The sequence below is a fragment of the Hippopotamus amphibius genome, chromosome 10, assembly GCF_030028045.1.
Source record: "Hippopotamus amphibius kiboko isolate mHipAmp2 chromosome 10, mHipAmp2.hap2, whole genome shotgun sequence".
In the NCBI taxonomy this organism is placed as follows: domain Eukaryota; kingdom Metazoa; phylum Chordata; class Mammalia; order Artiodactyla; family Hippopotamidae; genus Hippopotamus; species Hippopotamus amphibius.
Window position 1 is genome coordinate 64623108 of NC_080195.1, and position 8212 is coordinate 64631319.

Below are 8212 nucleotides of genomic sequence, written 5' to 3' on the forward strand. Positions count from 1 at the left end.
ATATCCTTGATTTCCAAGTTTTGAACCTTACGGTGTACAGTGTACAAATTCTGAGCTTGTATTTTACAAATGGTCATGTAATAGGCCACCAAATTTGGCTTGATTTGACCCCTACCCTAGTGAGCCCTATATCCTAGAGGACTCCAGTCCTGTTCCCTTCAATTCCTAATACTTGGCGCCACCATTCATATCATTTCCTGTTAGTGTGTAAATCAGATTTCATTTCTCCAGTACCAAAGCTTCTTTATACTTTTATGGAAAAATGAAAATATCAATTACACAGAAATTCTTTAAAGGAATTTTAAAAAGTAATGAAAGTCAGACTGAGTGGAAGGCTAATACATAAGACATCAATGCAGACGTTATTATTCAGTTTTACCTATGTCACCTCAGTTATTGGTGGCACATTTTAATGCTTAATATTGTTAACAGTCTATCATGACTGCAAGTAAAGGATCTAGGTTTTTCAGGGGAGAAGAAAGATTTTTTTTTAAACAGTTTTTACAGTGGTGTGATGGTGAGGATCCTGGTGCCCAGTGTGCAGTTTCCAGTGAATAGAAGGAAGCTTTAAAATATTTATACATTGCTTGTTTTTCTTTTTCAAAATAGCACCATCTATTTCCATTCAAATTTAAGCTAAATCTATGGTCATAATAGAAGCCAATGTTCCTCTGTTTCTTTTGAGCCACCTAAAAAAATCTCTTATCTTGCAATAGACCCTTTGTACTAAAATGCTGTTAGAAATTCATATACAACAAAGGATCCAAGCTTTAGGAGAGATGGAAAAACTTACCATTGTGATATCTATAGTGACAGTGTGGCAAGATAGAATTGCAAGCAAAATATTAATAGAGAATCCATAGAAGTTGATTCTGGCTCTGCTTTTGGCCTCATGCCCTGAAAAGTTGGTGGTAAACCACAGCCTTCAGCTCTCAAAGAGAAAACCTTATGGTTTTCTTGATCAACTTTGCACTGAGTTAAAAATACTTTATGCTATGTCAGTGGATATGACTGGAATATATTCTATTTTCCTAAGCAATTAAAGTAAGAACTATTTAAATTTACAGTGACTTTTTCTTGGTGACTGTACACTTCTTTCTGTTTCTATGATTACTAAATCTTTCCAGGGTTAATTAGCAGCTAATAAGTATTTATCATGAGGTCCACCTTTCACAGGGCTCGGAGATGAAGTCATTTACAAAGGCCCTGCCTTCAAAGTATTTAAAATGGGATTCAGTGCTGTTCAATACAATAGCCATTACCCATAGGTGGCTATAAAAGTTTAAATCTAAAGAGACTAAAAATTCAGCTCCTCAGTTAAACTAACCACACTTCAAAAGCTCAATAGGCATAAGCACATGTAGCTAGTTGCTGCCATATTGGACAGTGAGGATTTCCATCCTCACAGATTTCTATTGGGCTGTGCTTATCTACGGTGGTACTCATTGAAAACGAATTTAAAAAATGGTAAATTTAGAGGTTAGTGCAATAGTTTAATTTCTTTATTTTAAAGAGATTGTTACAGTTGATAATGCCAAACACAACAATAATTTTCTCTACAGTTGGTGGTAGAATGTGTGAAAAACATGACTTTCAGCCAAACTGGACCCCTTCTTCCCTCCCTCCCTCCCTTCCTTCCTTCCATCCCTCTTCAGGTTCCAAAGAGTATTTTGGGTCATTTGCATATACGTGTGGGGAAGGGAGAGGGGACTTTGGGGTCTCTCTGTTGGAAGAAATGAAGCAATGAGTGTGAATTCTCTGATTCTAAGCACTTTCTGTTACTTATATGAGGTATTCTTAGATTCACCTCTTTTTGCATAGTGCCTGAATGACCTCTCTCTGTTTACCTAACCTAATGTAATTGTCCTTTGGTTTTTTGAGATGACTTTTCACCAAGAGCTCATAATATCCTCTTCAATTGATAATTATTCCATTTGTTTCTTTACAGCTTCTTTTCTCATATGAGCCTTCAGTTTGTATGTGTGCCATTTCAAGCCTCCTTATATATTTGAAGCTATTAATTGTGCACTAATATATGTTCACCAAAATATTTTACTATAGCGCCTGGCACGGTACTCAACACATGAGAGGTTATTAGGAAATGTTGCTGATGGTTTGGAAGCAGACCCTTACAAAGTGAAATGATAACTGATGTACCTCAACATGTGAGAAAAATATTCAACATTATAAGATCTGTTGAAAATACAAAATGCAACCCAATTCCCTATTATTAAAAGGTAGTGTTTCCAAATCATTTTTAAAATGTCATGGTGAGTTTTATGCCGTAATTTCTGACCAAGCAAAATTGCCTTTAAAAAATGACATATAAAAAGCATTCATTTTCTGCTTGATAATTATCTCATCTTTCTTCACAACCACATACCCACCCCCAATGTGTAGCACTGTCGGGCATTTTCTGTCCCTGTGTGTGTGATGGTCACTCCAGTATATTAAAACTCACCTGTGGTTTAACAAAGTTGTACCAATTCTCGTGTATTCTAATTAAATGTTTGTATTTACTACTCTTTTGTTCTCTCTCATATTTATACATTTTTATCAGTGTTAAATTTTCTTTGACCTCTTAAGTCATTAATGAATATATTGAGGAATATTAATTTCAGTGACAATTCTTTGTCGAATTGTCTCCACAAGTCAAACAAAAGTATGAAGTCAATGAGTGTAACTGCCCACGCATTTAGGACAGTCATCTTCCAGATCCAGGGATTCAGTTATTCACTGTTCTAAGCATTTGCTGTGCTGTGAACTGTCTAACACACAACTTTGTTTTATTGTTTGCTGTTACTCCAGCAGCTCCTACCATCTGTAGCTTATTCTGCCTTCCTTGTTAAAAGTAAATTTACAAAGCATTAAAGAAAGGCATTAGTAGTGAGTGCATGAACAAGAAAGTAGGAGGGCACTCCAGGCGAGAGCACTGCAGATGCCATTATCCTCTGTTTCTCCGCTGCACCAACCTCGACGTCTTGCCTACTTCCTGCTTATTTGCAGCCTATAGGCTACTGCAGCACTAGGGTGTCAGTTGGTCCCACCCAGAACACTTCACTTCTGCCCTGCAAGGATATATTTAATAACTGATTGGTGTGTCCCTTTAATACAAGAAAATGGAAACTGAACAGCCAGAGGAAACCTTTCCCAACACCGAAACCCATAGCGAATTTGATAAACACCCTGCTGAAGATATGGAAGAGGAACAAGCTTTTAAAAGATCTAGAAACACTGATGAGATGGTTGAATTACGCATCCTGCTTCAGAGCAAGAATGCTGGGGCAGTGATTGGAAAAGGAGGCAAGAATATTAAGGCTCTCCATACAGACTACAATGCCGGTGTTTCAGTCCCAGACAGCAGTGGTCCAAGCGCATGTTGAGTATCAGTGCCAATATTGAAACAATTGGAGAAATTCTGAAGAAAATCATCCCTACCTTGGAAGAGGGCCTGCAGTTGCCATCACTCACTGCAACCAGCCAGCTCCCACTCGAATCTGATGCTGTGGAATGCTTAAATTACCAACAATATAAAGGAAGCAACTTTGACTGCAGGTTGAGACTGTTGATTCATCAGAGTCTGGCAGGAGGGATTATTGGGTCAAAGGTGCTAAAATCAAAGAACTTCGAGAGAACACTCAGACAACAATCAAGCTTTTCCAGGAATGTTGTCCTCAATCCACTGACAGAGTCATTCTTATTGGAGGAAAACCTGATAGGGTTGTAGAGTGCGCAAAGATCACCCTTGATCTTATATCAGAGTCTCCCATCAAAGGACGTGCTCAGCCTTATGATCCCAATTTTTATGATGAAACCTATGATTACGGTGGTTTTACAATGATGTTTGATGACCGCTGTGGACATCCCATAGGATTTCCTATGCGGGGAAGGGGTGGTTTTGGTAGAATGCCTCCTGGCGAGGTGGGCGTCCCATGTCTCCATCTAGAAGAGATTATGATGATATGAGCCCTTGTCGAGGACCTCCTCCACCTCCTCCTGGACAAGGTGGCCGGAGTGGTAGCAGAGCTCGGAATCTTCCTCTTCCACCACCACCATCACCTAGAGGAGGAGATCTTATGGCCTATGACAGAAGAGGAAGACCTGGAGACCGTTATGATGGCATGGTTGGTTTCAGTGCTGATGAAACCTGGGACTCTGCAGTAGATACATGGAGCCCATTAGAGTGGCAGTTGGCTTATGAACCACAGGGTGGCTCTGGAAATGATTGTTCCTATGCAGGGGTTCGTGGCTTATATGGTGATCTTGGTGGACATATTATTACTACACAAGTAACTATTCCCAAAGATTTGGCTGCATCTATTATTGGCAAAGGTGGTCAGCGGATTAAACAAATCTGTCATGAGTCAGGAGCTTCGATCAAAATCGATGAGCCTTTAGAAGCCTCCGAAGATCAGATCATTACCATTACAGGAACACAGGATCAGATACAGAATGCACAGTATTTGCTGCAGAACAGTGTGAAGCAGTATTCTGGAAAGTTTTTCTAAGACTAGTGAAGAACTGAAGGAGTCCTGCATCTTTTTTTTTTTTTTTTCTGCTTCTGTTTAAAAAGCCAACATTCCTCTGCTTCATAGATGTTCTGCATTTGAGGTGTAGTGAAATCTTTGCTGTTCACCAGATGTAATGTTTAATTCCTTACAAAAGGGGTTGGGGGATAGGGGAGGGTATGCAAAAACTAACGTTGAAATTTTGAAACAGCAGCAGAGTGAGTGAATTTTAATTTTTGTTCATCGTTGGTAGTTTAAAAAAAAATCCCCCCATGTAATTATTGTGGACACTTTCCTTTGTGGTCACTGTAACACTTGGAGGGGTGGGACAGGGAGGAAAAGTAACAATAGTCCATATGTCCCTGCCATCTATTCAGAGCAGTGTGCAGAATATAATGCTCTTTCGTAAGAAATGTTTTATGATTTTGAAAATAAATTTAGTGAACCTAAAAAAAAAAAAGGCATTAAAGACAGATAAGTACCCAGTGGAGTCTTCTAGGAAATAAGAGGAAATTTTTCAAAATAGAGGTACTTTCATACACTGTTGGTGGGAACATAACTTTCTACATTTTTTCCAAATGCAATTTGACCGTGTACGTCAAGAAGCCCTTTTAAAAAAGTGTTTGGGGTTTTATTTTTACTTTTTTTCCTAACAAAATGGTAAACGCTTGAACAGCCATTGAAGAAATATTGCATAGACTGAATAAAGCAAGGATTTTCCTACTTGATGGGATTTGCAGATAGTAATTCCAGGTCTAAGAAGAAGAATCTTTTGGATCATTCAGTCTTACCCTTCTTCCCCAGGGTGGTTAATTCTGTTGCAATAAAGGATTCATTTACATTTAATATCCATTCCCAAAGAATTTGTCACTCTTGAAAATGTCATCTTTCACTCTTGAGGATGGGGGAATGAATGGAGAAACACAAGTTTATTTGGAAAGGTCTGCACAAATATCTGTCTACTATAATTTAGTTAGCATTTCTTTGCATATCTGGATCAGTTACCCACAGTTTGAAAGTAGCTACTAAAATTGTGGCAGTTTGTAACTGTCCTACCTGAGAAGCTTAGTAGCACTGTAGGTCAGGTCTTATTGAATACTGGAAGCAGTTCTTCATAATGATCAAAACTTGAATAAAGCATTCTGGAAGGTATCCTACTCGTAGATCTAGTCAAGAACCACTTAAAATGATGGGCTTTCATCATTGCTCATTTGTTTACCTGTATCATTCCTACAGGCATAGTGCTTTGTGATTAAAACCATAGTTCCATGTATAACTTTTTTTAAAGAAACCCCCTTTTAAAAGTCTCCCAAATGACAGTAGATTCATGTATTAAAATATTTGCCCAATAACTGTTTCTTGTTTCATTAAATGCCAAAAAGGATTTACCAGACCAGTCTTTCGCATGTAAATAGGTTTTAGGTTTAGCTATTCCACTATATATTACAAACTTGCAGCAAAATCTGACCATAATAAAATGCTTTTTTGAAGGTTATATTGATCTTCTGTAAGTCTTTGGAGGTTAACTGGTTACCAAGGTTGCATGAACTCAACACAGACCACCAATCATTACTGCTACTTAACAACCTTCACTTGTCAGTGGCAGTGTGTGTGTGTGTGTGTGTGTGTGTTCACTTACCTTTTTATTTTTTTCCTTAAATGCTTGATATACCTTTATTTTAAATTTACTGTTTTAATCAATTTTTATTTGTTTGTTTGTTTGTTTGTTTATTGGTTGCGTTTGGTCTTCATTGCTGCGCAAAGGTGTTCTCTAGTTGCAGTGAGCAGGAGCTACTCTTTGTTGTGGTGCACAGGCTTCTCATTACAGTGGCTTTGCCTGTTGCGGAGCATAGGCTCTAGGCATGTGGGCTTCAGTAGTTGTGGCACGGGGGCTCAGTAGTTGTGACACACGAACTTAGTTGCTCCACAGCATGTGGGATCTTCCCGGCCCAGGACTCGAACTCGTGTCCCCTGCATTGGCAGGCAGATTCTTAACCACTGCACCACCAGGGAAGTCCAGAATGCTTAATATACCTTTAAAATGAGATGAATACACATCTTCCTCCTATAAAGAAGGAATGATATTCTTTTATACCCATATGTTATATTTTCATCATTCAGCTTATTATGAATATTATTTTGGGTGCTAAAAAAGAGAGAGAAGGTGGGCCTGGTTACTACATTTAATAGGCTGTGTTCCTAGTTATGGTTTCAAATTAATAATATAAAGTTAAATTTATTGTTTTGATAAACAGTCCTCAAATATAACTGTTTAATAAACAATGATCCCCTGCTGTCTCATTCAGAAACAGTAGTGTATGCTTTGCCAGAAGCTTATTTAATATAGTTGAGTGCCTTTTTGTTTGTCTGTTGGCCATTGAAAACTTCCAACTATATTCTTTTAAATTATTGCATCTTTCTGTATTTTATGACTCAATATAAGCTGCCTTAAATAATTATTTGGACAAAACAAAATATTAAGAAAAAGCATAATTTCATTTTTACTTCCATACACCTATAAGTCATCTTCTCTAGCTGGAGAGTGGGTTGGGGGTTGAGGATGATAAAACTTAATTTCAAGAGGGTTATAAGCATCAATATTGTACTCAATTATTTTTGTTAAAACTTAGTTTCTTTAACTTTGGTGTTCCAGTACAATAGCAAGATTGATCATTTATACATCTATACAGTAAAAAACAAAAAATTGCAAACAATTACAAACCAAGAGTGGCACAAGGACTATTAGCCCCAAGTTAGATAGGAAATTGTAAATAGCAAAATCTTAGAGACAACTGTGACATATTTTATTTTAAATTTATCTACATATGACAATATGTGCAAATATTATTTTCACTTATATTTAATAATGTAGTACAAACAACTTTGAGTTCATCTTACTGCTGCAGTAAAAGCTACATGTTGGGAATATAAGGAGTCTAGGGAAGATGCACTGCTTTGGAGATGTTACAGCGCTTCAAATAATTGCCCTCATATGTGAGGTTTTGGACTATATATTGGCATAAAACCAATAATTGAAATACTTCCAGCTTTCTGCAAGGTAGAGAGTAATTTATCCAGACAGCTGTGTGCTTATAGATGTCAATATCAATACAAGCTCACTGTGTATATAAAGAAAGGAAGGAAGTCTGCATATGTGTGTGTGTGTGTGTGTACGTGTGTGAGCTTACATGTGTGTGCAGTGTCTAGTTTTTGGAAAAGCAGACCACTAACACAGAAAGAGCACTGGACAAGGAGCTGTGCTTTTGCATGTGTTCTGTTGTTGACTCTCACTTACTAGATATGCAACACTCTTTTCTAAGCTCTAATTTCCTTCCATATTGATTCATTCACATTAAGGGATGTTTTATAAGTATAAAATAATGTGTGGAAAGATTTATATGAAGAGGAATTTTTTAACCATTTCTTTTCACTTCAGGATTAAAAATGGAAATAAGAATACTAAAGTTATAAAAAACCTTGGAACGTACTCATCCAACCTGATTTTACATTTGAGAGGAAAGACGCAGAGAAGGTAAATAACTTGACCAAGGTAACAATATTCAAATATACGTCTTATTATTTTAGGATCCAAAGCTGTTTTATTTTTTTCCTTTTTATTTTTTTAATAGAAGTATAGTTGACTTACAATATTATCGTAGTTTCTGGTGTACAACATAGTGATTTGACATTTATATACATTATGA

At 37.1% G+C, this 8212-nt stretch overlaps 1 pseudogene; it reads left to right on the top strand.

Moving 5' to 3' along the window:
- Positions 1 to 3119: 3119 nt before the first annotated feature.
- Positions 3120 to 4644, top strand: LOC130830413 (heterogeneous nuclear ribonucleoprotein K-like; annotated as a pseudogene).
- The last annotated feature ends 3568 nt before the right edge of the window (positions 4645 to 8212 follow it).